The 5,571-nt window shown below is 40.3% G+C and overlaps 1 long non-coding RNA gene across 1 annotated transcript; it reads right to left on the bottom strand.

Annotated features, from left to right (window-relative positions):
* Positions 1-447: 447 nt before the first annotated feature.
* LOC143669737 (uncharacterized) lies at positions 448-5,197 on the bottom strand. Its single transcript, XR_013169024.1, has 3 exons — positions 5,086-5,197; positions 1,309-1,592; positions 448-547 (listed from the first exon to the last, which is right to left on the bottom strand). It is a non-coding gene; the product is annotated as an uncharacterized LOC143669737 (long non-coding RNA).
* Between the last annotated feature and the right edge of the window lie 374 nt (positions 5,198-5,571).

Below are 5,571 nucleotides of genomic sequence, written 5' to 3'. Positions count from 1 at the left end.
ACTTCTCAGTCCTTTATCATATACCCCCAGTGCTGCAGTCTACAAATCAAGGCTCTGCGCACGGAGCTCTGGCCAAGTTTAGACCTTTAGTGCATTTACCTTCTTGAAACTCTCCTTTCAGTTTCTGACATGTATGGTATATTACTTAATTACTACCTATGCCTTTTATGTAGTGATTTTAATGCAACTAAACAGGGGCCATAATTTACCTCTCCAAAGGGCCTTTTGTGTAATGATAAAGAGATCCACTGTGCTTCCGTTTAATCATATTAGCTTAAATTTGTGGGCTGCCTCCGGGTGAAAAGAGAAGGGCATAAATATGCAGTCTGGCTATTGTTCATTTTAACTGTAGCTCACTCTCTTCTTCATTAAATTACTGCATTTCAGAAAATCAAGACCTTTTAACTGCATCAAAGTTACAGTCTAAAAACTGCAAAGAGGCTGTAATTGACTGGGGGAAAAGAAGCAAGTCCAGATGTAACGAAGGATGCTTCTAAGATGCTTTGCTATAGCTAAACATAATGTGCTGCAAATCCGGGAGGCCGACCTAAAGCAGAAAAGCAGCACAAACTTAATTAAAGTCACTCTTTGCTCATACAATAGTAAAATATATAGATAATTAATACAGGTAATAATTATTATGGATAATAATAAAACCACTGATAGCTCTAAAATGCATGTCTATTTGCCTATTAAATACAGATCTATAGCTAGATACACATGCATAGGTCCCCTGCATCACAAGGCAATATTTTTGTCCCTCCAGGCCATTTGCCTACCAGTCATAGAACTTCAATGACCCAGGGACAGACTTGTTGGAAATGTGTAAGAGACTGTATGGGAGGGCGGAATGAGACCCTGCATTCTTCATTTCAGACATCCCAGGAGATTCCGATGCAGGTGGTTTAAGGACCACACTTTGAGATACTCTGGAGTAGATGACTCCAGGATTTTTCAGCTGGATAATGTATACATAATCTCTAAACATTTGGTTCCTTGTATGTTTTATACATTCATAGCCTCTGTGCACATTTTCAGGGAGAAGCTGTACAACATCTGTCTCTCCACTGTTTATATGGATTCCACATGTGCCTCCTGAGTAGTAGAACAACAGAAGATTATCAGATTTCAGTAAAATCAAATAAATACAGTGTGTGGATGTATTTTCTTTTCTTGCTTGGTCCAGAAGAAGAATGTATAAAGTGTGACTGGAATCACAAACATAGCTCTACATCTCTGAGCTCTAAACACAGAATTGTCTATGCTGAATATCGGGGATCATTTCAAGCAAACTTAAGAATTCTCAACTTTGTTGTCCTGATGGCTTCTTCCACTCCTTTCAGCCTCAAGTCAGGGGGGTTGGCCACCAATGTCAGAGGCCTCATAGATGACTCCAGCGCTGGGAAGTTATCCTTGTTGGGCTCAGATGACCGTGAATTGCTTCTCCTTTGTTAATCATTCCCCTTGATGGTGAGTAGGTTTCACCTCATGGACCAATTCTTATCATGCTGTCGAGGGCACCAAGAATGGTGGGTACAGAAAGATTCTGAGGCTCCATCTCGACTCCAAAGGAAAGAATGTGATCTGGGTCCCTATGGAAAGGATGGGGAAAAGTGCTTTTGTATCATGTTTGCTGGTCCAGACCTAGGTTAATTTTAGAGCTGGAAGATAACTTAGCAACTTGACAGCTAAGGATCAGAACTGCTAACTCCTGACTCCAATCTTTGTGTTTTTCCCATTAACCCAGTTAGAAAAAAAAAAAATCATCCATACCAGTGGAGGTAAGACTGGTTCTTCCCATTCTCCCAGGAGACCCATTCATATTTGTAGCAGAGGCCTTTCCAGTCTAACCTAGACATGTATGCTAAGAGTAAGGATTTGATGCTGAACGTGAGAAAAGAGCCATCCCATGTCAAGTTGGGGGGAACTCTTGGGAAGGGCAGGCCTTGCTTAGCTCAGTGCCCTTGTCTATTCTGAATGGTGTTCTGAAGCCCTGAACTGGTTACCTTCCTCCACCTCCTAACCCAATGAATAGACCTGTGCAAGTTGCTGATTCTACAGCTGTATATACTCATGAATAACCTTTATCTACTCTGAAATATATCCCTCCTTCCTCTGGGAAGGAGGCTCATTGGAAAAGGTTTTCCCTAGACCCTAGCGCTCTTGCTCTACACCATTATTATTCATGAGCTTTAGTTTGTTGGGCAAAAAAGAGAGAGATTGGATAAAATGATAATAAAGTTAATGCTATGCATACCCAGAATTCAACTTCTTTGATTTTAGAAAGACAGATTTAGTGGTCAGAATCCTGGTGGAGGGCAGTGTGAAAGGGGAAGCTAGTTATATTTGGATGAGGCCAAGAGCAGCAGTGAGTTATTGGGGGTGTACCTTCTTCTTGCAGCATTTCTGTTGCATTGTTTTGTTGTAAAAGAGAATCAATAAAAAGATGACACTCCAGGTTTTTAATCTAGTGAATCTCATGTAGGACCAAATACATCTGAAAGTTGCTTGTTTTTTTTTTTTGCATGGACAGGCACTGGGAATTCACTTGACTTTTTACAATGCAAACGCTGGGCTCAGATTTATTAATTTTTATGTTATGAATATTTTAACAAGCCCATCCCAGTGGAATAGTTTCACATGGAGTTAATGCACTTACATTTTTAATGAAATGAGTAGTCAACCATTAAAAATAAAATATTGATGTGAATTGTTAGACTAATTGATTGGGGGAGAAAGTTAGTGTGCAAGCAATCAGAGATTTAAGAAAAATGAATAGAAATCAAATTATTATTGGCTCTTGGCATTAAGGAAGACACTGTTCAATATATCTCTTTTCCTTGATGAACAATTGCTTTTTAAAATGTCTAAAGAAAATTATCACTGTAAATCAAACTGTAGGTAGGAAATTTGAGCCAAAAGTAATATCTTCAGCAGTGGTGCTTAACTGTTTAGTTCCTGCTATGAAAAAAAGTGATGGGGAGTTGAGATAATTTTCCCTATAATTCAGATCCCAAACCCACTTTTTCCTGGAATCCTCATAAAACAGAGCAACTCATACTAAACAGAAGTCTCACCTGAATTTCAAAATACCTTTACTTTTATCAAGATATAAGTAAGTATAATTTTAAAAGCCCCTTTAAAGACTATTGGTTTAGAGACACTTTTCAACCATTTTTAATTAATTTTTTTATTTATTAATTTTTTAATTTTCAAAAAATATAACAACAAACACAAACATTCTTAACATATGATCATTCCATTCTACTTATATAATCAGTAATTCACAATATCATCCCATGGTTGCATATTCATCATCATGATAATTTCTTGGAACATTTGCATCTATTCAGAAAAAGAAATAAAAAGAAAACAGAAGAAAATTCATACATACCATATCCCTTATCCCTCCCTTTCATTGATCACTAACATTTCAATCTACTAAATTTATTTATTATTTTTAATTATATCTTTTTGGATGCATGGTCCAGAAATCAAACCTAGGTCTCCCACATGTAAAGTGAGCACTCTACCACTGAACCACCCGTGCACCTGAGTGATTTATTTTTTATGTTTATTAAAGTGAGATATACTTGTCGAACTTTTTAATTAGGCTTAACATGAAGGTTACTGCAATTCTCAAATTCTATTTTAGCAGCTGATGCTGCAAATGGAGAACCCAGACTTCACTTCCACCCCTCATTTTTGTTGGCCAATGACTTCCTTCTGTTCAGTTGGGTGTGAGAAAAAGTGAAAAAAAAGAGCTATGCTATGCATCATTCAGGAAAAGATTGAGTTCAAACATCTCCATATATTCCTCTCTCATGGCAGTTTGATGACAAGGTGTGTATTTATTCAACAGCATAGGAAATGCTGCTATGTATCAGAGACATGGTAGGTGCTGGGAGCTCAACAAACAACAAGCAAAGCATGGAGAAGGTGAATTGTTGACATTTTGTATGCAGAAATAGAAAGACCAGGGGAGTGAAATAATTGAGGATACTGGAAATAAAATGGTTATTTTATTTTATGCTGGGAGTAGGGGAGAGGTTGAGGAGAGAATAGGGGTGCAGATAGCCGGTATGGGGAAAGCCGAAACAGTACACCAAGTGAGGAGTAAAAGACCAAATTTTGACAATTAGTGTCATTTAGTGCAGTGTTTTCCAAACTTCAAGATGCACACAAATCACAGGGGATCTTGTTAAAATGCAGGTTCTGATTCATTAATTCTGGGGCAGGACTTGCCAGTTTATATATCCCCAAGATCTCTGGAGATGCCAAGGCTGTGGGTCCAGACCAAGATTCAAGGATCCCAATTTCACATGTTGGAACTTGAAGAATGTCGGCACCAATGAATGAATCATTTATTAAGTGCCTGTTGTGTACCTAGCAACATGCCAAGTACTCTAAGGAATTTAAAAGAAGACAAAAACTCCCTCTGAGGGAGCTTTGTAGTCTTTTAGAGGAGTTAAGATATGAAAGCACAAAAACATTACAGTATAACAGAAGAGATTGTGTATTTGGAGCCTATGTGTGCTGAAAGGATTCATGAAACAGAAGGATCTATGTAAGATGGAGGAGCTTAGACAGGCACAAAGGAGAAGGAGTGGTCTTAAACTGAAAATGAACAGAGGGGGCAAAGCTTGGACTGCAGGTGTGAAGAACTGCAGAGGCCACTGCACGGCCTCCTGTCTCCACGGCAGCCCTATGCAGTGACTACCTCGAGGTTTAAAGAAGCTGAGTGTTGTGGCTGGGTCTGAGTGCAGCTGAATGAGCACATGAATCTCCTTTATTCTCCAGAGCATGTGGCTGGACACATGCATGGCCATTTAGTAAATGGCTGACTCATTGTCAGAGACATTCAAGGAACCATGGGACACCTACCACCCCAAAACTGATAGACCTGCAACAGGCATCCAAGTGCCAGAGATGAAGACACACTGCACACTGAACAGAGAGGAGAAAATACAAATAATGATTGTAGCATAGCAATCTATTTAAGAGATCAGTTTTCCTTCTCACTACACTCTTGCATTGAGGTTCAGACTCTTTGGGTTTAGGAGGCCTTGCAGAGGCAACACTTACCCAGCCATGGGAAGGTCTGCTCCACCACCGACTTTGCTGGGGTTGCCGGAGGAGGAGCAGGGGAAGGAGACTTCCTGCACCCACATGTCCCAGAGCTGAATCACATTGGTCATATTGTGAAACATGGGGGTAAACAGTGGGTGCCTTGGTAACTCTGCCAAGGGCAGGGAGCTACCAGTGTGCCTGGGGAAGAGCAGAAACCTGCATCTAGAAAGCTGTAGCATGTGGGCCAGCCTTGGGGGATGAAGAGGACGTGCTAAGCAGCGCCAGGGTAAGACTTTCTAGAAGGAGATGGCTGCTTAAGCTAAGCCGAGGTGCAAAGAGTGATAGGAGAAGCACGGGCTATGGATTTTAGCTGAAACCTTGAGCCCATGGCGGGCTGTGCCTGGAGGTGAGCAATCAAAGGCAGGCTGAGGCTGAGCTAATGGAGTTCTCGAACACCAGCCAGAAGAGCCCAGACATTATCCTCTACACAGTGAGTTTCTA

The sequence above is a fragment of the Tamandua tetradactyla genome, chromosome 26 (assembly GCF_023851605.1).
Source record: "Tamandua tetradactyla isolate mTamTet1 chromosome 26, mTamTet1.pri, whole genome shotgun sequence".
NCBI classification, from domain to species: Eukaryota; Metazoa; Chordata; class Mammalia; order Pilosa; family Myrmecophagidae; genus Tamandua; species Tamandua tetradactyla.
This window is presented reverse-complemented; position numbering and strand designations above follow the sequence as displayed.